The 27,809-nt window shown below is 33.9% G+C and overlaps 1 long non-coding RNA gene across 1 annotated transcript in view; it reads left to right on the forward strand.

The window, feature by feature from the left end:
* Nucleotides 1-27,809, forward strand: part of LOC144576790 (uncharacterized) — a 205,607-nt gene that overhangs the window by 65,301 nt on the left and 112,497 nt on the right. Inside the window, exon 2 of the long non-coding RNA XR_013519310.1 lies at nucleotides 5,927-5,965. This is a non-coding gene — a long non-coding RNA (uncharacterized LOC144576790). The remainder of the gene's footprint in view (nucleotides 1-5,926; nucleotides 5,966-27,809) is intronic.

Consider the following 27,809-nt stretch of genomic DNA (forward strand, 5'->3'; position numbering starts at 1 on the left):
TTGGTATTGCCTACGAAATGACAGACGTACTAACAAACCCTGGTAGAATTTGAAAATAATTTATCACAATTGGTCATAAATACAAATAGTGTTGTAAAAGCTACATCATTTCTGGAATATATCATTAAGCCAAATTTTATTCATATCCAGGTTTGTCCAATACATTTATTAACCTGGAATATTCACTACACTACCCTCAGCCTGTTTGTACCCATGCACTGATTTATGAAAGTTATCTAAGGAATGAGTAATACTGAGAAGCATAATTGTTTTGAAGTCTAAAACTGTGTACACACCTGGAAAGCTAAGGTAAACATTTCCCTTCTCTTATGTGTCACATCACCTAATTGCTTTTCATTTTCAATAACACAACTGATGATTTGGAGACATTTTTATGTTAAATTTATTACTTGTGCAGCAATAATTAATTTTTATTTTTTATACCCTCTGAAAACTACTGGTGAATACATCATTCTTGGCATTCTGGAATCTAAAGTTCACTAGAGAGCTACTGTTAGGGATACTTAGTTGCTAGTTGGGGACCCTTACATTAACAAAAATGCTATAATAATTTAAAGATGTATTATGTTGAAAGGAGGTAGAGATAAATATGAGCATTGATCTTCATTTTGATCTCTCATAATCAATATATATATTTTTCTCTTGTAAGGACATATCTCATCTCAGAATGTGCTATACAAACAAGAAAGTCATTTGTAAACTGCCGAAGATATATTTTCTCTCTGATATGTACACTGACAGCCTTCTGGACTAAAATTTCCAAAATTCCAGTATAGGTTGTGGATTGCTGGTGTGTATATAAATGAGAGTCTAAACAAAAATAATTAAATTGTTAATTTGATAAAGAGCACTTTACGAAACCCTACACATAGCAATGATATATGCTGTAGGTGAACAAAAGAAGGAATTTTGAGGTCTCTATTTTGATGTAGCCATCAATCTGATAAAATACTGTGAAATGAGCAAGGGTACAATTAAGTAATACAAATTGATACTGATTGTAACTGCAATGCAAGTTGCAAAAGATAAAGAACAGTGAGCTGAAGAAGAATTACATGAAGAAGGTAGAGATTAATCTGGGATTTAGAGAATGAATAATGCTTCGATCAGAGAAAGAAAACATCTAAAGGCTTAAAACAAAAAAATGCAAATATCTTGTAAGATAGGATAATGTATATACTGAGCAAAAGAGATGAGTTTCTGAGTAATCTCTCCAAATAAAGGAGTTCCAACATAGTACAGGATAAAGGTGAATAAATACCAAGAAATACATTTATAGAGAGTCTTAAATGCCAGACAACAGAGTTTTTATATTTTCAGAAGGGAAGTGATAGGGTAAAGGCATATTTAGAAAAAAAAAATCACCAGTGCTTTCAAATAAGTTGGCCTAGGAAAATTTTACTAGGGGGCTTGAAGAAGAATCAAAGGAAAAGGTTATGAAAATTAGAGTCAGGATGGTGAAGAGAGAGGACAGACAGGGGCACAGTCCCAAAGGTACTGAAAGGAAAAACATGTTACTTTCCTCCAAAAAAATATTTAAGGGAAAAAAGAAAGGAAGAAAAAGTAGAAATGATGTGAGGATCTCTAACTTGGAATAATAAAGTATGTGCCAATGATTTAAGTGGTGATAATTTTAGAATAAAACCAATATGGACAGGAAATACATTAATTTTACTCTTGGACGTAGTCACCTTAGACTGAGGACAAAACATGAATAAAAAATAAGTAGCTGAATAAGAAATAAGTACCGCATGAGAACAGAAGATGTAAGTTTGGAATGCGTCAGCAATATTGGGAGAGTAATTGAAAGATTCCTAGGATTTATTTTAATGCAAAAATTTGCTAAGAAGAAAATTTTGGAAAACACAGAAAGAAGTAAAGTAGAAAGAAGGTCAGAGATGATACAGGAAAAGTAGAACAACATGCAAAATTAGATTTTAAAATGTAAAAAGAACGCCTGTAATCCCAGCACTTTGGGAGGCTGAGACAGGCGAATCACCTGAGGTCGGGAATTGGAGAGCAGCCTGACCAACATGGTGAAACCCTGTTTCTTAAAAAAATAAATAAAATGAAAAAAAAAATTAAAAATAAGGCAATCAGCTCTAATTTAATATGCTTCTTTTTATATCATGCTTAAAGTGATTTTTAAAGTAACTGCTATTTGACATGTGATCTTTTATTACAGGAACACTTAAAGAGAGGAGAAAGAGAACTAAAGAATTATATTTAAACAATTGGCAAACCCCAAATCAGAAGACACAGTCAACCCTCTGACATGCGTACTCGTAGAAAATGAAAAAAAAAAAAAATCTTAAGTAATGCTGACTTCTACTTCCCAGTTCCCACCTTATATTAGAGACCAATTTGCTGCATCAGGCAGTGAGTAAGGATTTGGTACATTTTGAAACTGGCCCTTAAAGTACAAAAAGTAATACCAATGATTAAGTTTAATTCAGAGCTACAGTGTACTATATGTATTTTATAAATCCTACCCCCTCCAGTAATTAAGGAGAGAATCAAAGAAAGAATACAATGTGAAATTGCCATTAGTGGAAACATCTGAACTATAAGCAACTGAGCAAGTCTCTTTAAAGCCATGGCAAAAAACCAGATGAGAGTTTTACAGACTAGCAAAAAAGACTGTGTTCTTACATTCACGTTTACTGGATTTGGCTCACCAAAGTTTTAATCTCAGGCAAACAGCTTGCTGCATCTTTGCTTAATACCTTCTGGGTGGAAACTAATTTTACTGTTGATTAGTTAGAAACCTATTTGGGCTTGTACCACTACTTAAAGGAAAGGAATCAAACTGTTACTTCTTTTCACTGTACCAATCATTTAATACCCAGGGGTGTGTGTGCTTGTGTGTGTGCGTGTGCATAACTTGTGTATATATATAAAAAGCTATATATATATATATAAAAGCTATATCATTATTTCATATATATTTTATATAAAATACATATATATACACAATAACATTTCCAAATAAAATGCAGTTATAATTTTACATGAAAATATATTTACATCAAAGAAATAAAAGAAATAACAAGATTCTTAAAATTTTATTTTTGAAATTACACATCATTGAAGTTCAATTTGACTCCCTTCATATAATTATTATATTTCTGTAGGTAGTTATCCCATATAACTCTTCCCACATAAGCAGATATTTTGCTTCTCTTCTCTTGTTTGCTTTTTCTTCTTCTAACCTAAATTGCTCTAACCAATAAGCACCTGTCCAACATGTACCAGTTAACTGTCAAATGTTAACTTTACAGTGTGTTTTATATCTATGCAATGCACTTTCTTAATGTAAGCTTTGTTGCTGTTTTGTTAAAGGTAAAATTATGAGTGTTTATAAAAGAATCATAAAAGAAAGAAATGTCACACCACATGGCCTCTCCAAAAAAATAAAATGATGCCACCAAATTTATTTTTATGTCTTTACCTCTTTTCCCATCCCAAAATAAAAAAGGAAAAAAACTCTACAAACTGATAGAGGAAATTAACATTTGTCAAATCTTTCCCATATAGATGATCTCTCTCATTTTTCGGCTAATATGTAATCTCAAAATGTTGTAAACTCCTTTGCTATAAAAGCTGTCTTCCAATGGTGTTTATACATCAGCAAGTACAACAAACTTTTGATTATATAGTATATGCTTAGCATATATTTTCAGATTTAACATGACTTAAATTTAAAAATAAATAGTGCTTTTAAAAAGAGTTAACATAGTTTTTATAGTCAAAGTTCAATAAGTACTAACTGAAACACTAACAAACTGAATAAATAAATAGAGCTCCCATAATTTTATTTTGCTATTCATTATTCTTTATCCAAATTAGAGTTTTCTATACATATTACATAGAAAATATCCAAACTAAATCATCAGGACAGAAATACACACCCTTATGTCTTTAATAATAAATTACCAAATTACTCTACTCTTTCAAATTAACTCCTTAAACAATATTCCTCTGGCCCTATTACTTTAGTGTAATTGTTTCAGAGGACCTCAAAGGCAGAGACAATTTAATAGCTCTGCAACAGAGGTGAATAATATTTCACTGAGTGTAATGATTTTGTTTATTCACTAGCCATCAATGGACACTTGAACTGCTTCCAGCTTTTGCCTGCCATGAATAACGCTGCTGCAAACATGGGAGTACAAATATCTGTTCAAGTTCTTGCTTTCACTTCTTTTAGGTATACATCCAGTAGCGGAATTTCTGGATCACATGGAAACCCTATACTTGAGTTTTTGAGGAATTGCTATACCATTTCCACGGTAGCTGCATCATTTTACATTACCCAAGCAATGCATGTGTTCCAATTTCTAAAACTGCCTTTAAAGAAACACTTCTTTTTAAATTAAAGTGCAGTATGCTTTTAGAAAAGTACATGTAACATAAATGAACAACGTAATGAATTTTCTCAAAATAAACTTACTGTTGTAAACAGCATCAAGTTGAAGAAAAAGGATATTTTAACACTCTAGAAGTCAGCCTCATATATCTTCCCAGTTATTTGACCCTTTGAAAGGTAACCATTATATCATAACAACTAACTGCATCTAGTTTATTTTTATTCTAGGGATTTTTTCAATTTAGACTCATTTGTGTCTGCTTTCATTTGCTAAAAATTATGTTTGCAGTAGTCATCTATTTTGTTGAATGCAGTAATTGCTTGTTCATTTTCATTGTTATGCATATTTACGTGTATAATATACATAATTATACATACAACATATAAAGTTATATATATAATTTTATGACTACACCAAAATATGTTTACCCATTCTAACGTTTATAGACATTCGGGTTATTTCTGTTTCACGGCAGCATAAACATTCTTCCTTTGGTGAACATGTAAATGAATTTCTGCTATATATGAGTGGAATTGCCAGTTCATATGATAGGCAAATGTTAAGTTTTATAAGTACTTTGAAAGAATATTCCAAAATTGTGCCACTTTTTTGTTCTTAGAAAAAGATATGTGTTCCAGTTGTTCTAGATTTTTGATGGCATTTGGTATTTTTTTTTTTTTTTTTTTTTTTGAGACGGAGTTTTGCTCTTGTTACCTAGACTGGAGTGCAATGGCGTTATCTCCGCTCACCGCAACCTCCGCCTCCTGGGTTCAAGCAATTCTGCCCCAGCCTCCCTAGTAGCTGGGACTACAGGCGCGTGCCACAATGCCCAGCTAATTTTTGTATTTTTAGTAGAGACGGGGTTTCACCATGTTGACCAGGATGATCTCGATCTCTTGACCTCGTGATCCACCCGCCTCGGCCTCCCAAAGGGCTGGGATTATAGGTGTGAGCCACCACGCCCGGCTGGTATTATTTTTATAATTTGTTGTTTATAAATTTTATTCCCCAAATGACAAAGTCTGGAATCCTTTAATGTAACTATTAGATATCCAGATATCCACATGCACATTTAATTCACGTCCAAGTCTCTGGCTAATTAATAAGTGTTGTCTTTGTCTTAACAAGTTTTTCTGGATATGAGTATTTTATTAAATATGTGTATGTCAAATATCTTCTGCTTTTATGATTTGTATTTTCCCACGTTTAACTGTGTCTTTAAGTAACAGGTGTTCTTAATTTTAGTATAGTATAATAAATGAGTTTGTTTCTTTAAGGTTAGTGAATTGTCTGTCCTATTTATGAAGTCTTATAAAAGTTTGGAAGACAGATTTTTACATATTCTTCTGGGAAAAAAATTGTGTGTCCATGTTTATGTGCATGTATCTGCATGTATTATTATTCCCTTCACATTTAGGATTTTTGTTTGCATCTGGTGATAAGGTTATGAGGCAGAGGGTTAAATTCATTACTCTGACATATGGATTCAACTGATCTAGCAAAGTGTGTTGAAAAGATTTTTTTTTCCTCCACAGCACTGTGCCAAATTGTCATAATGAGGAAAACATGTATGTGTAAGTTCATTTCTGGACTCTATTTTTTTTCTGTTAGTCTGCATAGTAAACCTTTCAATAATACCACACTGTTTTAATTATAATATTTTATTGTCTTAACATCTAATAATTATATATTTAAAATTATTCTAATTTTACATTATTTTACTTACTGTTGGCCCTATTTATTTACACATAATTTTAGAATCAGCTTATATATTTTCACAAAAGAATAATAAATTAAAATTTATGGACTTTGAATTAGATTGTGTTAGTATATAGGTCATTTTAATGTTTCTACTACTGAGTTTCCTACCCATGGTTTTACCTGTATCACTTTAAATCATCTCAATCCATAACTTCGCTCAATGATTTCTGCTTGTTTCCTGTATGGTGATCCTGTATATATTTTGTTAGAATACTAAGTTTTGAAGCATTTAATGCTGTCATAAAATATGAGATCTAAATATCCATTCATATTGCTATGTGTATTTCCAACATTTTACTTCCAAATACAGCAAAATATTTTTTATTTATATTCACTGCATTTTACCCATCAACTGTCCCAGTTTAGCAAGATTGTCTTCAAATCTGAGCCACCTTTAATAGCACTCCAATAAATATTCACCTCTATACACTTTTAAGGATCCAAATACAATTTTTTAAATATTTCATTCTACCTAGATATGAGATTCTGTAAACTCGGGTATGCCTATCTTTAATTTTCTTAAGATGTTCCCAATTGACATACAGATGATGGCACCCAATACAAAAGCATAAGAAAACATGAAGTTTAAAAGTCTTTCCTCTTTTATGTCAGTGCTTTAAATTAGTCATAATCTGGTTTTTAAATTTAATATGAGTAAAGTCATATAAATGTTTTATTTAGCACTTTTTGAAAACCTAGTCTTACTATAAATGTTCATTCATTTTCTTGCTAGTGTTATATAGTCCTTTTCCTATAAACTACTTTTTTATATCTTTTGCCTAATACTTATTTGTTTTCCTTTTTTGCATTTTTGTAAGAGTTTCTTTTATAGGCTATATATTATTCCTATGTCATTATTACCTGTTGGAAATATTCTTCTCAGTATATGTCACCTATGAAACTTATCTACATTGTCCTTCGATAATTAATGATGTGTGCTATTATTAATCACTTAAAACTCTTAACTATTCAACTCTAGTGACCACTCATTGGGTTTTTTCTTCATGCTAACTTTCCAAATATTTATGTTCCCACATTTATGAGCCTGTAGTTTCAACTATTTTCTAATACATTGCCACAGGTACCTTAATACCTAGAATTTCTGTCATGGAATCTTGGTGAAGAGGATTGAGAATATGAAGACAGATTTACTTTGTAAACTTAGGTATATGCAGGGGACAGATTTTGTACATAAGGCACCTTGTAAAATGTAACTACTTTTAGAATTTTATAAAAAGTTTGCAGTGAAGATGGTTCTTACTATGCAAAATGTCAATAAGCATATACCTCAACTCCATTATTAAACAGTCCACATATAGAAGAATATTAGAAATAAAGTGCTTGCATGTGAAATATGGTATTAGAGTTTCTGCTGCTTTGATTTTAGTACTATTCTCTAGGTATTGATTATTGTACATAATTTATGCAAAGCCCTTAAGACAAATGCACAAAGTAAATTAAAAGTAAATTGCATTAAAAATGTACTGGATTATAGAGTATGTGCATTGGAGAAGATTAATAGTCTATTCTGCTATGTAAGCCTAAAGACCACATATCGATTTTTAAATCTTCTTGACTAAAAGAGATACCAGGGCACCACAGACAATGGTTGATTCCTTGTCTGGGTCAACATTCACATTTATATTGTATGTGTATATTATACTACATATATACATGCATATATTCACAGGTGCACTTATATTGTACAAAACAAATATTACTAAAAATTTTTGAAGCAGTTTTGAATAAATTAGTTTGGTCTGAAAAAAAGTATAAAATTAAAACGTATATCTCAAAATAATTTAGAAATATCTAGTACTATTTGTCAGGTTTATCTTATTCAAATATATTAGGTACATTATTACATTTAATTACTTATTTAGAATGAGCAAATGTCTCTCTATGCCTAAAGGTTATAATAGCATTTTATGGTGAATGTTATTCTGAGGTTCAAGACACTTGTTGCCATCAAAAGCAAAAAGTAGGTTTATTTCACTAGCTGAATTTTGCCATGAGGATGGAAAGCATAACAGATTCAACAGTTACCTACATTAGCTAGTAGTATAAATTATCAAAATAGTATTGAAAATAAACTTTTTGAAAATAAGGCAATTGTGTGTCATATAAACCCAAGTACACTTGTGTCATTTACATATTTCTTATTAAGAAAGAATCTACACTATCTCCAAAAATGGAGGTTTTTTTCAGCTACATTACTATGTATTTTTCTCAGTCTCACTCAACAATTTAGAGACCAACTACTTCCACACTATAAGTATGCTATATAATATGTTGTACATATTATAAATAATAAATGGCCTATAAAAAAGGATTGCATTCATATATATCAAACACCTTACAAATGACTTGAATAAACCATTTAAAATTAACAAACCTAAAGTTTTAATTCATATAAGTGATGCATCTGAATTAAAACTATGGTTCAGTGGGATCTTAGAGAAAGAAGTTGTAATATAACTTATTCACTGCTAACATAATAAGCATCACGAATTCGGGAAAAATGATATGGAAGCGGGCCTATTTTCTAGGATTTACTGTTTCTACTTTGAAACAGAGAGGCAAATCAGAAAGCAGGGTTTATATATCATATCATAATATTTATTATACATAATATGTAACTATATTATAATTTATGAGATTTAATTTATGTTAAATAAATTTAATAGAGATTTTACTATCAGTCTATTTGTAAGTTTTTCTCCCAAAAAGTCGTATTTTTTATCTTCCTCATGTGGACTTTAGTGCTATGTGCCTATGATCTCTTTGTACAAAAATGTCAACTCACAGTAATTTTAAAATGTATTGATGACTCAATAAGTCAATTTCAGGAAAAAATAACATATCTGATCAAAAATTGTGACTTGATAAAATATCTTCCATTTGCTTTTTCAGGTGTATGATCCATTCTTCTCCACTCTACTTTCTGCTCTAAGACTGACCTGATCATTAACAGGGTTCCTGTGCCCTCTCATTTCTGATCAGGTTCAGTCAAAATGAGACTCTCATAGAAAATAGAACTGAAAAGTGCCAATGATATTTGTCAACTCATTAATTAAAATGAAAACCAGTAAGAACATCATACAGGAAAAAACAACTGTCAGACAAAAATAACTTGATCTCCATCAGACAAAAGTCTGCAACTTATCCAGATTCACATAGTCGAGGCCTGTAATTAGTAATAAATACCAAAGTCAATTACTGCTCTATGCTCCTAGAAAAAAAAATAATTCTAAGAAAAATTTGTTAAATAATATCCCAATATGACATTGAAGACATTCTCAGTCTTTCTCTTGCTTAATTTCTAAGTTTTGGAAATTCTTATCAAAAAGTTAAGGGAGTCTCGGATTGGAAAAGATGAAGAGTGAAGTTAGTGTATTTAACTCCCTTGTTTCTTCTCTGTGGTGTCACCTTGGTTAACCTTGTCCTCAACAGAATGATTTGGTCCCTCAAAGGTGACCTTCTCTACACAAGTATTTTTTTTTTATAGTTTCTGGCAACTTTTCTTTTCCTGTCCTAACAGGCAGGGGTTGGGGGTGACAAGAACAATTTGTTTCTTCTTCAGTTTCTCCTGGGATTACATCATTACAAACAATTCTTTGTTAATAAACTCTCATCTAATAATTCGATTTTGAGTGTGCTCTTTCCTACTGGGTCTTTAAATAATACAGAACCAAATTTCCTCAAAGGACTAGAAGTATTGCATAATGATGTACTTAGTTATAGCAGAAATACTGACAAAATGCTACTTAATTTGTATTGCCAATAAAGTGGAGACAAACTAATCATGTTAAAGTGTTAGATAAATTATTTTTGACATGTAATTGAAAATAGAATGAGAAACTAAGTTGAAATAAAAAAAATTATGTTTGGTATAAGATAGTGTTGACAAAGACCAAGAAGGTAATGGGGGTGGGGTGAGAAAAGTGTATAAGAAGAAATGAACAAAATCAAAATCATCTGTTCACCCTTAATAAAGAAAATCAGCTTTTCTCTTTAGCACATTATCTTGCTGTTTTGAGTTTTAGGCAAAGATTAAAGGCCCAATTTGCATTGCATGTTTTCTATCTTTTTATCTCCTACCTTTCCCACTTCTGTTTCCTCCCACAAGCTTCTGATACCTGTAGATAAAGGACGTTGAATATGTTGTGTAGCTTATTTTTACCCATGCTTGTGTTAGTTTCAAGGCTTATAAAACATTATTTTAGATATTTATGTAAAGTCATAAAACAATGACTATACTGAAAAGTAAAGAATGGTGGTTCATACATATTAACCTGTCAAGTACTTAAACATCATTTTACAGTCAGCACACTTAGGGTTGTTTAATTTTATTCCCCTTCCCCCATTATGTGAATTTTGTTTCCCAAACAAATAAATCAATGTTATTTTGAGTGTTTGAATTACATTAATTTAAAATAAAGTGTTCTCAAGATTTATCTTAACCTAAATACACCAAAGATTTGTTTAGTTGTTTATTTTATATGTTTTTGATTATTATACTACATATATGCCTATTTTAATGAAAACACATTTTCTTAATTATGTGGAAAAACTCTGTACCGTCTAATTTTAACTAAAGATCATATTTATGAATATATTGATCTATCAGTGTTTAGGAAAATTTTTTTGTTCTCTTTATTTTTGTATACTCTGATAGGGATGGTTACTACATTGTTATTAATAACTTGAGAAACCTCTGAGAAAAAAGTATATTAGTTTTCCTAGAAATACTTTATTCTATCACAATAGCTAAGCAGTTTAATATAAGCTGCCTGAGGTCCAGTTTAAGTTTTTGAATGCTCCCAAAACTTAAATATTCATTTTGTCTTTATTTCCCTCTAGCTAGACCCCTAGGATTGGGCCCTGGGGACCTACATATGTCTCAGATAAAACACCTCAGCCAACATGGATGGGAAATTGAGTGAAATGCATTTGCTATGCAGAGACTGGCAGATGATCTCACACAGACGTGGTTTACTTGGATTTTACCTCCATCATGGTCAGTCACGCAATCCAGTTTTTAAGCTGCACAATCCTTTATGGGATATAAATTCCCCAATATATAATTTTCTCTGTGGCTTAAGAGTATCTGCAAGACACAGATAATTCCAAAAATATTTTGCAAGTCTCCTGGTGACTACAAAGCTTTCTGATAGCCTAGGATCTAAGGATTGTTGTGATTTTTGTCTAACTAGTAAGCACTTTTGAGATACACTGTGGGACACACACATTAAAAAATACCAGACTTTCCCTGGAGTTAGCAAAAAAGGAAATACTATTTATAGCTATAACATATGTTAATATCAGAAATAACTGCTTTGATTGATCAAATAGCGGCACACAGCTTGTTTTACATGAATGCTAAGCATTTTCTAAGTGTTTCTTTCAACACAAGAAGAGGCTCCTAATGCAGTATTATTCCTTTGCTTTTCATGTTTATCACATGCTCCATCCTGACTTAAAAATGCGGTAATTATTTATATACATTTTCCTTACCTAGTTGTGACACTTCCCCACTCAAACCTAACATCCCACCCAGTTATACACCTCTAACATGATAAAAGAATAGTAATCATTCAAAAGCAATATTTATATAATTTCTGATAAAAAGAAAATCTTGTAGAATTTACTAATTTCTATCACAGAGAAAGTGATTTTATATTATCCCACTGTTTTCCTGTTGTAAGGAAAGAAAGTAGCATTTTGTGTCTCAGGAATGTTAACAAGAATAAAGATGAATATTTCATAGCAACACTCTTTGCTTTTTCAGATTTCTCTTTCAGTTAAGGACAATAATACAATTTATATTTTCTCTTCTGTTTATCTGTCTTTAGTGGCCTAGTAACTGGAAAGTATTTTGTAACAGGTTTATTTATGCTCTTTCTACTACTTGAAAGGGCCTAGGTTTTCTTTGAAAATATAAATAAATATCTACTAATCTGAGATGCCATCCCAATGTTGTTTAGTAGGAAGCTTAAAAAAAGCAAAACAAATATCTTTGTAGAAGGTGTAAGGAAGGATCTAGTTTCAGTTTTCTGCGTATGTCTAGCCAGTTTTCCCAACACTATTTATTAAACAGGGAATCCTTTCCCTAACGCCTGTTTTTGTCAGGTTGTCAAAGATCAGATGGTTATAGACATGTGGCTTGATTTCTGAGGCCTCTGTTCCATTTGTCTTTATATCTGTTTCAGTACAAGTATCATATTGCTTTGGTTATTGTAGACTTGTAGTATAGTTTGAAGTCAGGTAGCATGATTTCTCCAGCTTTGTTCTCGTTGCTTAGAATTGTTTGGCTATACAGGCTCTTTTTTGGTTCCATATGAAATTTAAAGTAGTTATTACTAATTCTGTGAAGAAGGTCAGTGGTAGCTTTCTGGGGATAGCATTGAATCTATAAATTATTTTGGGCAGAATGGCCATTTCCATGATATTGATTCTTTCTATCTATGAGCATGGAAAGTTTTTCCATTTGTTTGTGTCCTCTTATTTCCTTGAGCAGTGGTTTATAGTTTTCCTTAAAGAGGTCCTTCACAACCTTTGTTAGTTGTATTCCTAGGTATTTTATTCTCTTTGTAGCAATTGTGAATGGGAGTTTACTCATGATTTGGCTCACTGTTTGTCTATTATTGGTGTATAGGAATGCTTGTAATTTTTTGCACATTAATTTTTTATCCTGGGTCTTTGCTGAAGTTGCTTATCAGCTTAAGGAGATTTTGTACTGAGATGATGGGGTTTTCTAAATATACAATTGTCATCTGCAAACAGAGATAATGTGACTTTATATTTTCCTATTTGAATACCCTTTATTTCTTTCACTTGCCTGATTGCCCTGACCAGAACTTCCAATAGTATGTTGAATAGGAGTGGTGAGAGAGGGTATCCTTGTCTTGTGGTGGTTTTCAAAGGGAAAGCTTCAGGCTTTTGCCCATTCAGTATGATATTGGCAGTGGTTTTGTCATAAATAGCTCTTACTATTTTGAGATACGTTCCATTCATACCTAGATTCCTGAGAGTTTTTAGCATGAAGGGGTGTTGAATTTTATCAAAGGCCTTTTCTGCATCTATGAAAGACTTAAACATAAGACTTAAAACCACAAAAACCCTAGAAGAAAGCCTAGGAAATACCATTTAATACATAGACACGGGTCAATAATTCATGACTAAAACACCAAAGCAATGGCAAAATTGACAAATGCGATATAATTAAACCAAAGAGCTTCTGCACAACAAAAGAAACTATCATCAGAATGAACAGGCAACCTACATAATGGGAGAAAATTTTGCAATCTATCCATCTCACAAAGGGCTAATATCCAGAATTTACAAAAAATGTAAACAAATTTACAAGAAAAAAACAAATTACTCCATCAAAAATTGGGTGAAGGATACAAACAGACACTTCTGAAAAGAAGACATTTATGCAGCCAACAAACATATGAACAAAAGCTCATCCTCACTGGTCATTAGAGAAATGCAAATCAAAACCACAATGAGATACCATTTCACACCAGGAAACAACAGATACTGAAGAGGATGTGGAAAAATAGGAACACTTTTACACTATTGGTGGGAGTATTAATTAGTTCAACCACTGTGGAATAGTGAGTGTAAATTAGTTTAACCACTGTGGAAGACGGTGTGGCGATTCCTCAAGGATCTAGAACTGGAAATGCCATTTGAACCAGTAGTCCCATTACTATAAAGACACACGTACATATATGTTTATGCAGCACTGGTCACAATAGCAAAGACTTGGAACCAACCCAAATGCCCATCAATGATAGACTGGATAAAGAAAATGTGGCACATATACACTATGGAACACAATCTAGCCATAAAAAAGGATGAGTTCATGTCATTGGCAGGGACATGGATGAAGCTGGAAACCATCATTCTCAGCAAATTAACACAGGAACAGAAAACCAAACACTTCATGTTCTCACTCATAAATGGGATTTGGACAATATGAACACATGGACACAGGAAGGGGAACATCACACACTGGGGCCTATTGTGGGGTAGCTGACTAGGGGAGGGTTAGCATTAGGAGAAATACCTGATATAGATGACGGGTTGATGGGTGCAGCAAACCACCACAGTATGTGTATACCTAGGTAACAAACCTGCATGTTCTGCACATGTATCCCAGAACTTAAAGTATAATAAAAAATAAAATTGTAATAAAAACTATATTCTCTACAAGATAATATTCTTATTTAAGTGAGTAGAAAAGACATGAGAGGAGACACGATTCCTAGTGAGATGCACAAACTTTGAGTATTTGCTTCCTTCCTGAACACGTCGGAGTGCCAACTCCAGTTCTGAAACTCAGCTGTTCTCCATTTTTCATTCCATACTAGGTACACATGTTTTGCTTCATTTCGTTTTATTTTTATATGCTTTTAATGTGACCCAGTTTTATTGGGCTGCAATTAACTGAATGTTTGTGTACCCTCTGATGCAAATTCATACAATGAAGCCCTAATCCCTGTGTAATGGTGTTTAGGGCTGAGGCCATAGGAAGATTATTATGTCATGACAATAGAGCTCTCATGGATGGAATGAGTGTTCTTATAAGAAAAGGCCAGCTTGCTCTCCTTCTGCTGCATGAGGATATAAGAAATCAACAATGTGAAACATGGAAGAGAGGCTCACAAGAACCCAACTACGTTGGCACCCTGATCTCAGCCTTCAGCTAATTAAAGGTAAGTTTCTGTTGTTTCTAAGCCACCTAAGTCTCTGTTACGTCATTATAGCAGACCAATCTAACTAATATACCTGCCATCTTTAGGAGGAATCTGCAAGGTACTTCCTTCTGGGAATAGAGCTCTTTTTCTGTCAATTAGTTCCATTTTTGGAAGAAAGAATAAACCATTTGTTTATGAGATATCTCATCTCTTTATACACTGATGGGGACCCTTCTTGGCTACATCTCTCCTTTGCCACTAGAGTCATTGTATTCTATCAGTCATCTTATAAATCTCTGTGGTACTAAGACTGTAACTGTACACTGGGAAAAGGGAAAACTTGAAGATTCCAAAGGCTTTTTGACTCAGAGTTTGAATTGAAATTGATATTCAGAGAACTGAGGCCTTACTATACTCATCCTCACTCTCACCCCCATATCCTCCTGACCATTAGGGTTAAAGTGTATATGAGCCTGATAATAAATGCAATACTGACCTGGGTCCAACTTACAGCCAACCCACCACCTCTGCACTTGCACCCAGTGACCACTTAGTCATTCCCTGAATAAATCATTGAACTATGACATACCTAAAAGTTGAATTAAGCACTTCTTTGGACTCTTGAATGTGGTGTAAGGCTTCTTGTAAGACTAGTGGAAAAAGCCAAGTGGAGGTCCAGCCCCAGCAAAAAATATTCAAATAATAAAAACATTAGATTCTGATAAATATGACTACTCTTGATGACCTAAAGGATAAATGGTTATGGCCTTCATCCTGTCTCCATTTAAAGAAGATAAGAAAGAGTAAACATTCACATGAAAAGACAGTCACATATATTTGGAGTTTTAAGTTTCATCATACTTCTACGTTAACACTTTTTTCCCTATCATAATACAGCTCAAACAATTCTAGGTCATCCGATATCTCTCAATATGCTAGCATGCTGTCTCATTGAAATTTGTGTTAACCAGATTGGATGAGCAAAACATGGAGATCTTAGGAAGACATATGTGCTACCTAGAGTTTGAGCTAAGTCCTATGATGATTTAGGAACTTTTACCATATAAGTAAATGTTTTAGGGAGTTAGTAGTTTGGGACATGCTTGGTTACACCCTTCAAAGTAAAGAACAATTTTTACTGTATGTAGACAAGCACAGCAACCCAGACTTGGTTTGGGTGTGGTAATGGCTCAGGTATCTCAGAGATGAGGGTCTGGATTACATTTCCAGGTACCTTAAGATGATCAGAACACTAGCTGACAGTGAGGGGAAAATAGAATGAGGAGATAGTAAGTTTTATTGGCATCCCAGCTTTAGAAGTAGGGGCTGTGGTTGGAACTAACTTTTCAGTTTCTCCCTAGAAGAGACACTCAACAGAAGTCTGAAATGTCTGCCTGCATAATGTATATCAAGAAATAGATCTGAACCACACAAGGCATTGACTGTGGTGATAAGTTACTCAGATCTTTCTGTTACCACAAAGTGTGGGTGTCTTCAGTTATTGTCTTTCTTGGGAGAAAGAATTCAGCCAAAAGACCAGTTGGTAAAGCAAGCAAAAGATTTATTAAGGAAATAAGAGTGTATTCCAAGAGAGGAGCTGAATGATTCCGCTGAGAGTAGTCCTGAGAGTTCTGTGTTGTGTTTTTTATTACGTTGAACAGTTTCTATAAGTTCCTGCCTCTGTCTCAAGTTCCTGCTATTGTCTTTGTCTAGTTTACTGTTTCTGTCTTAAGTCTCCACCTTTGTCCATGCCTAGTTCCCCATCGAGGTTTATGGGATTCTCCCTTACTGTCAGTTGATGTGAATAAGCAGGGTCCAGTGATCAATAGGAATCCTACCTAAGGGTGGTGCTGCTCATTATCATCACTCAAGGAAGGTCATATTGTGGTTAAATTTGTACTTATTGCACCTGCTTATCTCTTAGGAATTTCCACTTTGCCCCTTCTTCCCTTCTTATCAGCACTTAGCCACATTCTGACAAGTTAACGGCACAATTAACAATTCCTGGGCGTCTAACGGGGTGTTTCAGGGTATTCCTTTCTGTATAGGTATTTCCCCTTCTCTCTGCTCATATTTAGCATGCATGTTTTGGGTGGTCTTTGGAGTGTGAGATTTTCCAGAGCTTCCCCCATCAGGGGCTCCCTTTCCTGCTCATGTCTAAGCATCTGCCTACTCTAACACTTCTTCAGGAACAATCTCATTGTCTTGGGAGCTATAAGTTCTTCCAGGACATTTCTCCAGCTAGCCCTCTTCAGAGATTGCTGAAGCTGAAGATACCTGATTTGTCTAATGTCACAGTTCTTTCAAGAAGCAGTCTGCATTAATCGACAATCAACAAATTGGTATAAAGGTTTGATTCCCTTGCCCCAACTTAACACAACACGTAAGAGATATCCAAGTTCCAGAACCTACTGTTAGGTAGACCGGGTCCATTTTTGAGACAACACTACAGGTCAGGTTCTCCCTCTGCATAACCCTGTTTCCTTCCATGTGCTACTTAGTGTTTTGCATATTAATCACCATCTCAGAATCTGCTTTTTGGGGGAACCCTACTCCAACAGAAGGGAAAGCATCCATGGTGCATGGTACAATTTAAGGGGCTCTGCATTATGTTCACCAATCGAGGGGTTACATTTCTGTTTATATAAATATGTTTTATACTATTAAATTTTATATTGGGAACCAAATTATCATGATAACTCTGTCCCCACTGACATTGACATCTTCCTTTCAGTGATTCTGCTTCCTGTGTTCACAGTTCCCACATGAAATTGGATAGCAATCTGGGATATTAAACACACCATCGTCCTTTGAGTACCCATGTTATCTTACTTGTCCTTCCAGTCACATTTGAGGAAGCTAGGCCCAAACTTTATATTTGTGGAAGTGTAGAAACTTTTTGCTAAGGACTTAAGCCTAGGCGCATGCCACTTTACAGGGAAGCTTATATTATATTGTAGCATAATTGCTTATTAAGTAATGAATTGGTTGCCATTCTACTATAGGGACATTAGCAAGACAGGATTCATGCAGTCCTAGATCCCTCTCTTTAATATTAATAAGAATCATCAAATCAAAAACCAAGGACAACTAAGAAGCACAAAATAGAATAATAACCATTTATGGCATGCTTTCTTGATGTACTACATTGTATTAAATATTCCATAAGCATTAAAATAACATGATAACTTTATGTAGTTGGTATTATCATCCTCATCTTACAAAGGAGTAGGTAGAAGCTCACAAAGAATACAGCTGACCCAAAGCCTCTCTTCTTTACCTGTTTTTTTCCATCACTGCACTATAATGCCTGTTTACAAGGAAAAACACTCTTTATAGATTAACTCATTTAAACAAAGTACTATTCATGTTAATTTTACTTGAGAAGAGATATGACACCTTGGGATTCCAACTAGTCTAACGAATTTGATATAGCCCAATGTCATGGTCATCCCAGTGCCAAAAAGGATTGCATAAACAAACATAAATGTTCTTTTCATATTTGAGGTTACTCTAAGCACTACATAGAGGCTATCAGAAAAATTTTCCCTATGCTAGGACCCAGAAAAACCAAAGGCCTTTAAAAAATCCTGCCCAGAGATACAAAAGCCTCAATGAATAATTAATTTTGACAGAAAATGAGCTAGAAGCTGAATCCACATTGATGCCTTGGCACATGGAATAGAATGGAACATTTATTGAAACACTTATATGGGCTAGATAAAACACTTATTATCAAAATATAAAATGAGCTAGATAGGCAATATATGAAATTCTGAGAAAACAATCATGAATATAAAGCATCTACTCAAGAAACAAAACAAGCCTAGACAAGTTGATTCTTTAATTTCCAAAAAATTCAAGAAAATAATTTAGTCTGATAGGATCAAAATGCATTTTAAAATTCACTGAATCCTGCTGTTTAATCTATTTTTGGAAGAGAAAATTCTAAATTATTTCTGAGTGTTTTTCTTTTTTTTTTTCAGATAAGCCTGTTCTTGCAGTTATAGCTGCAAGTGGTGTTACCTTATTGCAAAACTAATATTGAATCTAAAACTTGTCTTTTAAAATGCCAAATATATGTACTTTCAAATGAAGTGCAATCCATCCCAATCCATTCCAGATCCCCAATCTAGTTGGAATTACTCTAGGCCTAATAAAATGTAAATTGTATGAACTATTCATATTATCATATTTAAATATAGTTAATTGATCTATTAAGATTATAAAAACCTAGAATAGAAAATGTAGAAAGCAAGAAAAATTTTAAATCTTTGTGTAAGCTCTACACAAGAAAGTTATGTTTTCCAAATACAGAAAATTATAACACAGCATGATTGTAAATAATTGGTAGAATTATTTAGTAGATTTATTGGTAGAATGTCAGAAAGGAAAATGGTATAGGAATTGGAATATTAGGAATGTTAAAAAGTTAAATTCTCTGTAGTATTTTTCTTCATGAGTCTTGTTTTAAGAAAAATGCATAACGCATATGTTTTCTGATTACATACAAATAAATGCACATTCAAAAGTTTTTATAATATGATAGCAAAGGAAAAAAATGTAAACCACCTGACATTCCACCTCTTAATAAATAATGGTTTACAATATTATATTTATCATTTCATATATCTCATTATTTTTATGTACACTCACTATTTTTATGTACATTCAATATATATATGTAAGGTTGGGGTACAAAAGTAATTGCAGTTGTACTTCACACACACACATATGCACTTATATATATATACATGTACACTCTCTGTCTCACTCTCATACATATGAGTACACACATGTATATGCATACACACACACACACTCACACACACACAGACCTACACATAGAACCAGTAATACATGTACAATAGAACCAATAATGTTGCTTATTGTGGCATTGAAAATCAATTCTTTCTTATCCCCTTATATTTTCCATTCTCCCCTCTTGACCTCCAAGAAGTAATCTATATTTTGCGTTTGTTGTGAATGCCTTCATATCTTTCCAAGGATGAAGTGATTGTTTATGAATTATCTATAGACAGTAGCCCTTCCTTGTTGTGATTTTGCTTTCTGTGGTTGTAGTTACCTGCTGTAAACTGTAATCCAAAAATATTAAATGGAAAATTCCAGAAATCAGCAATTCATAAGTTTTAAATTGTGCGCCATTCTGAGGAGCGCAATGAAATCTCTCGCTTTCTGCTCCCTCCCACGCAGAACACGAATCCTTTCCTTATTCAGCATCTCTATGCTGTGGACGCTCCCTGCCTGTGAGTCACTTGGTAGCCCTCTTGGTTAACAGATTAACTGTGATATCTCACTGCTTGTATTCAAGTCACCCTTATTTTATTTCATAACGGCTCCAAAACGCAAGGGTAGCCACGCTGCGTTGGCAATTTGGATAGGCCATAGAGCCTATTCCTGCACCAGTATCATACATGTCACACACACATATACAAACACAAACATATATGCAAAACATATGAATATGCCTTCTGGATATAGCATGTGATTTTAAAAGACAGCACAGGATTCAAATCCTGGCTGAGTATATTATTATATGTGTCACAGTTGACAAATCATGTTACCAATCCATACTTAAAATTCATTATGAGATATTAACATGCAATATTCATATATTAATATAATATTAATTGTAGCATTGATCATGATGACTTACACATAGGCCTATAGGGGTATCATATGAGTTAACTTATATAAAATGTTTAAGACAGAGTGCAGCACATAATAAATGCTGAATAAATTATGATTATTAATATTTCAACTTTCCCTATCAATTTGATATAAGTACTTCTGTTGGCAACAGGCAGCTGCCCCTACATCAATGCATTAGTCCTTTTTCTAATCAAAATATAATTCAGCATTCACTTAGGTAAATATACATCTCAAAATCTGCTTCACAGGGATCCCATTCTGGGACAGGTAGTTTCTAAATTACTCAGATGGCATGTGTTAGTGATGGATATCCAATATCCTTTAATATCTCAAAACCATCTTTCTTTTACTGTGACAGAAGAATGCTCCCTTGCTGCATGTAATATTTTTCATCCATAATTATTTTCCCTTTTGTATGCTATACATATTCCACTGCCTCATAGCTTTCAATACAGATGAGGATTGTGATATGTTTTATTTTATTTCCTTCATTAGTTGGTGTTTTATTCTTCTAGCTATTTTGTATATATTTTAAAATCATCATCAGTATAATATATAGTAGTCTGAGTCTAGGAGAGTGTATTGATAACATCAATTTTATAAGGATTTTTCAGTGTTTTGACTTCTAGCCTTGAAAGTTTCAGCAAGTGGAGTTTTGTATCAATTTATTTTATATATCCTATGCCTCATCTGTTTCTTTTACTCCAATAAAAGACCAATTATTTACACTTTTGAAATTTGCAAATTTGATATACTGAATCTATGTGATGAGTTTCATTTTTCCATTACCTCGTATGTTGTGTTATGAGATTATTATTTTTTTACTTCATTTGCAGGTTGCTGCTCTCGTTTTAGGTGTGTGTATTAAATCTTTAACCAAAAATCTATGCTTTATTTCCACAGTATTAATCTTCAATTGACTATCCTTTGTGTTCTGTCATTAGATTTTCTTGTTTTTGTTCACTCCAGAAATTTTATTTAGTTGCCTGTTCTACTGGATCCCCTAAGGTAAACTTTGTTTTCTTTGTGTACTCATATTTCTGGTTATTCTAGGAGTCTCAGTAGTAGGAAGCACCCATGTGGTGGGAAGCAGAGCAGTCCATTTTCCTAACGTCCATGAATGTACTAGAAGCAATAGTTGAACACCTAGGAAGAACCCTGGCTGATCCTAGGACTTTCCATTTACAGGTGTTAGCCCTGTCCTAGCCTCAAGAGTAGGGATGGGCCTGGGAAACCCATATGACTTCTCTGAACATCTTTTAACACCAAGTTATCCAATGTGACCTGATAGGATCACACACTATAAATACCTGCAGTCAAGTGTTCCCCGAGAAGCATGAAACCTTCATCTTTTCACAAGTAATCCATGAAGCTTGACCCTCTTTTTGTCAGGATAAGAGCTTGCTAGCATCTGTTCCTCATATTCCAGCAGAGCCAGTCTATGCACTGCATGTTCTTTCACTGTGCATCCTTATGATCATGACAGATTTTCTGAGAGGATTTTTCATCACAGTCGAGCTCAAATAGAACTTTAGAAATGCTTTTTCCATGCCATTCATTGCCTTCAAACTAAAAATAAATTGAAATATGTTTATATGGTCATAAAATGTAAACTTTGATACTTGATTTCCAACATTTAGGCTAGATACATAGACAATGTCCCTAAAACAACTAGGAGCTACAGACTTGTCTACCTTAAAAGTATAAAAGTAAGGATATATATTTCCTTTACAATGTGAGGCAGATGTGAAGAGCAGAGGTAGAAAGAATTTAAGTATGTTAATTTTCTAATCTTATAAAATAAGAATTCTAAAGGTACAGGAAAGATAGTTGAACTATGAAATCGATATTTATATTCATAATTTAAAGTTTCAAGGACCACATATGGAAAAACTAAAAATAGGGCTGTTATCACTAATAATTGGAAGCAGAGAGAAGGTACAAGTAAACTGTAACCTCATGTTACTTAGTAAGAATTCTAAGAACAACATAAAAGTTGAAATATAGAATTATGATAAGATATAGAAATCAAAAATTACAATTGCAAGTTTTTAAAAAGTGTTGGCCTCTATGCAGTGTACTGTGGTACGGGTTTGGGAACAGTTGCTTTTCTCTGTGAGGACTTCTGTATGTGTTCATGAATTAATCTGACTAAAAAGAAAAGAATGGCTTGTGATGATTAATGACAATTTTCAGATGAAATAAGTCTCTGTGGTAGTTTCAGAAACTGTGTCATTAATGTGGGAAAATATCTATACAGGAAATTATCTATTGTGTTTCATAAGGCAGCCATTCATCTTAAGGATGGAGATTAAGAAGGGTGTAGAATTCATACAACTTTTGTTAACTATAGCTTTGAATTTATATTTATGAGGCTAAAAGTATACGGGAAAATTTCTTATATATAAATGTATATTATTGCATTTTAGGTTTGGGGGTACATGTGAGGAACTTGTAAGATTGTTGCATAGGTACATACACGGCAATGTGGTTTGCTGCCTTCATCCCCATCACCTATATCTGGCATATCTCTCTATGGTTTTTTGTTTTGTTTTGTTTTTTGTTTTTTGTTTTTTTTGAGACGGAGTTTCACTCCTGTTACCCAGGCTGGAGTGCAATGGCATGATCTCGGCTCACCGCAACCTCCGCCTCCCGGGTTCAGGCAATTCTCCTGACTCAGCCTCGCGAGTAGCTGGGATTACAGTCACGAGCCACCATGCCCAGCTAATTTTTTGTATCTTTAGTAGAGACGGGGTTTCACCATGTTGACCAAGATGGTCTCGATCTGTTGACCTCGTGATCCACCTGCCTCGGCCTCCCAAATCTCTCTGTTATCCCTCGCCAACTCCCCACCCCGCGCTGTCCCTCCCCAGTATCCCCACCACAGACCCCAGTATGTGATGCTCCCCTCTCTGTGTCCATGTGTTCTCATTGTTCAACACTTGCTTATGAGTGAGAACATACAGTGTTTGACTTTCTCTTCTTGTGTCAGTTTGCTGAGAATGATGGTTTCCAGATTCATCCATGTCCCTACAAAGAACACGAACTCATCATTTTTTATGACTGCATAGTATTCCATTGTGTATATGTGCCACATTTTCCCTGCCCAGTCTATCATCAATGGGCATTTGGGTTGGTTCAAAGTCTTTGCTATTGTAACAGTGCTGCAATGAACATTCGTGTGCATGTGTGTTTTTAATAGAATGATTTATAATCTTTTGGCTATATACCCAGTAATGGGATTGCTGGGTATAAAAGAATTTCTGTTTCTAGGTCCTTGAGGAATCGCCACACTGTCTTCCACAATGGTTGAACTAATTTACACTCACACTAACAGTGTAAAAGTGTTCCTATTTCACTGGGCGCGGTGGCTCACGCCTGTAATCCCAGCACTTTGGGAGGCCGAGGCGGGTGGATAACGAGGCCAAGAGATCGAGACCATCTTGGTCAACATGGTGAAACCGTGTCTCTACTAAAAATGCAAAAAATTAGCTGGGCATGGTGGCGCGTGCCTGTAATCCCAGCTACTCAGGAGGCTGAGGCAGGAGAATTGTCTGAACCCAGGAGGCGGAGGTTGTGGTGAGCCGAGATCGTGCCATTGCACTCCAGCCTGGGTACCAAGAGTGAAACTCCATCTCAAAAAAAAAAAAAAAAAAAAGTTCCTATTTCTCCACATCCTCTCCAGCATCTGTTGTCTCCAGATTTTTTAATGATCACTGTTCTAACTGGCGTGAGATAGTATCTGAATGTAGTTTTGATTTGCATTTCTCCAATGACTGGTGATGATGAGTATTTTTTCATATGTTTGTTGGCCTCATATACGTCTTCTTTTGTAAAGTGTCTGTTCATATCTTCCACCCACTTTTGAATGGGCTTGTTTGTTTTTTTCTTGTAAATCTGTTTTAGTTCTTTGTAGATTCTGGATGTTAGTGCTTTGTCAGACGGGTTGATTGAAACATTTTTTTTCCATTCTGTTGGTTGCCTATTCACTCTAGTGATTATTTCTTTTACTGTGCAGAAGCTCTGGAGTTTAATAGGTCCCATTTGTCTATTTTGGCTTTTGTTGCCAATGCTTTTGGTGTTTTAGTCATGAAGTCCTTGCCTATGCCTATGTCCTGAATGGTTTTGCCTAGATTTTCTTCTAGGGTTTTTATGGTGTTAGGTCTTATGTTTAAGTCTTTAATCCATCTGGAGTTAATTTTAGTGTAAGGTGTCAGGAATGGGTCTAGTTTCTGCTTTCTACACATGGCTAGCCAGTTTTCCCAACACCATTTATTAAACAGAGAATCCTTTCCCCATTGCTTGTTTTTGTTAGGTTTGTCAAAGATCAGATGGTGGTGTTGCCTCCAAGGCCTCTGTTCTGTTCCATTGGTATATATCTGTTTTGATACCAGTACCATGCTGCTTTGATTACTGTAGCCTTGTAGTATAGTTTGAAGTCAGGTAGTGTGATGCCTCTCTCTTTGTTCTTTTTGCTTAGAATTGACTTGGCTATGTGGGCTCTCTTTTGGTTCCATATGAAGTTTAAGGTGATTTTTTTCCAGTTCTGTGAAGAAGGTCATTGGTAGCTTGATGGGGATAGTGTTGAATCTGTAAATTACTTTGGGCAGTATGGCCATTTTCATGATATTGATTCTTCCTAACCATGAACATGGAATGTTTCTCCATCTGTTTGTGTCCTCTCCTATTTTGTTGAGCAGTGGTTTGTAGTTCTCCTTGAAGAGGTCCTTAAGTTCTGTGTTGGTTTTATTCCTAGGTATTTTATTCTCTTTGTAGCAATTGTGAATGGCAGTTCATTCTTGATTTGGCTCTCTTTAAGTCTGTTATTGGTGTATAGGAATGCTTGTGATTTTTGCACATTGATTTTGTAGCCTGAGACTTTCCTGAAGTTGCTTATGAGTTTCAGGAGATTTTGGGCTGAGACGATGGGGTCTTCTAGATGTACTATCATGTCGTCTGCAAATAGAGACAATTTGACTACCTCCTTTCCTAATTGAATACCCTTTATTTCTTTTTCTTGCCTGATTTCTCTGGCTAGAACTTCCAATAGTATATTGAATAGGAGTGGTGATAGAGGGCATCCTTGTCTAGTGCCAGATTTCAAAGGGAATGCTTCCAGTTTTTGCCCACTGAGTATGATATTCGCAGTGGGTTTGTCATAAATAGCTTTTATTATTTTGAGATAAGTTCTGTCAATACCTAGTTTATTGAGAGTTTTTATAATAAACTGCTGTTGAATTTTGTCAAAGGCCTTCTCTGCATCTGTTGAGATAATCATGTGGTTTTTGTCTTTAGTTCTGTTTATGTGGTGAATCATGTTTATAGACTTGCATATGTTGAACCAGCCTTGCATCCCCGGGATGAAGCCTACTTTATTCTGATGGATAAGCTGGAAAATTTCTAATTAAATTTATATTTTGTAGGAAAGAATATTTTAATATTAGTTACTAATTATTTCTTCATGTATATTTTCTATATTTTTTGAGACAGAAAAAATGTTTGCTTGTAATCATGACACCAGTTATTAATATAAAAAATTAACAAACTCTGGGGGAAATGTGGCCGAGGAGTATCCTGTAGTGATTGGTCTGATTTTCAAGAGTCATTTCTAGTTAAAATTAAATATTGACAGTTGATACAATTGTTAAAAAATTACAGGATAGTAATAACCAATGAGCATAAGTAAGATATTCAGAGGCATAGGCATTATGTTGTATGAAGCATAAGTGAAATCATAGAAATTTTCTGTGGATTATGTATACATGGTGCCTATTGAAATTTTAGTCATGGACATTGCAATGATCAGTGGCTTATTTTGTAGCTGAAGCATTATGGCAATAAATACTACCACAGACAATTCACAATTACAGTATTACTCTACATGACCAAAGTTGTGTTTCTATATATGCTGTAGTGATTTATCTGATAGACAATCAGGGACTAAGTAAAAGAAGTACAAACTGCCAACTTTTAGTTTTCATGGTTGCTCTGCCCTTATAATGACCTTTTACTTTTCTATTCTAAACTCCCACAAGCTTCATTTGAGCTAATCGTTGTTTATACTTCTTTTTCTGGTTGTTTTTTTCCAACACCTTTAGAAGGAAAACAGGTCCTAACTAGGATACATCGGAAAACATAAGGCATTGACATTGATGGCTTTCTAATGAGCATGTACTATTTTGTGAGAAACATAAATGAAGGTAATATGTTGTCAGTATATTTTATTTTCTGTATTATAAATTTCAAATATTATAAGTGGTCATACTTAGCTTCTTGTGAACTTTTACTGGATGTATATTATAAAGCAAGTTTAAAGTTAAACATACATCATCACTTGATCTGGAGATTTTGTATACGAAAATATCTACTGAATTATGATCACTAAAAATGTAGGCACTAAATTACAGATGCAATCAACAGTGTTGCCTCATTCAATTCCCTACTAATTTTCTAGAAAATTTTTATTTAAAACCATAGCAAAAGTAACTGCAGAAGAAAAAATTGGAATTTTAGGTGTGAATATTGTGATAATCAATGGATGCAACAGAGCTTTAAGAATTATTACAGTAAAATCAAATACTCAGGAATTGAAGTATTTTGCGCCAAACTGTGCCAGTTGTGAAGACTTCTGAGTTGCCTTTTGATTCAAAAGATTAGGAATGTATGACTCATGTAATGGTCAGTAAAGCAGAGAACCACTTTGTGAATATTCTATGACTCTTCATTAATTGAAATAATAATAGCTAAAATTGAAGGCTTTCTTTTTGTCAGACACTTCTGTAAATTCTTCCCACAATAATTTTGTTAAAGTAAAGCATAAATAATTTTGCTAACTTACCCAGCGTCATACAACTTGCAGGAAAGTTGATATTTAACTACAGGTAATCTGACACTAGTATTCATATTTCCAACTACTTGGTGATTCCTTGAAACAAAATGAAGTTTTATTTAACTGCTGAATCATTGTTATGAGTAATATGTAATAGTTTTATTTCTTTATACGTAGAAAGAGAAACACTGTGACACAGTGTTTAACACAAAGCAAAATATGGAATGCTTGTCAGTCAAATGCTCATTTTATATGAATATACTACTTTATTATACATAAATATTAAGCATGAATTTCAAATTTGTTTTCTATTAGAATTGAATTTATTTTCAGGTCCTTTGTGTTCTGTAAGCTCCTCTCTTGCTCACACACACAACCAATTTAATTGCACTATTCTAATTATTGACACATAGCCAATAGCAGGAATTGCTCTAATTGAGTGAAAGA

This window comes from Callithrix jacchus, chromosome 6 (genome assembly GCF_049354715.1).
Source record: "Callithrix jacchus isolate 240 chromosome 6, calJac240_pri, whole genome shotgun sequence".
Classification (NCBI taxonomy): Eukaryota; Metazoa; Chordata; class Mammalia; order Primates; family Cebidae; genus Callithrix; species Callithrix jacchus.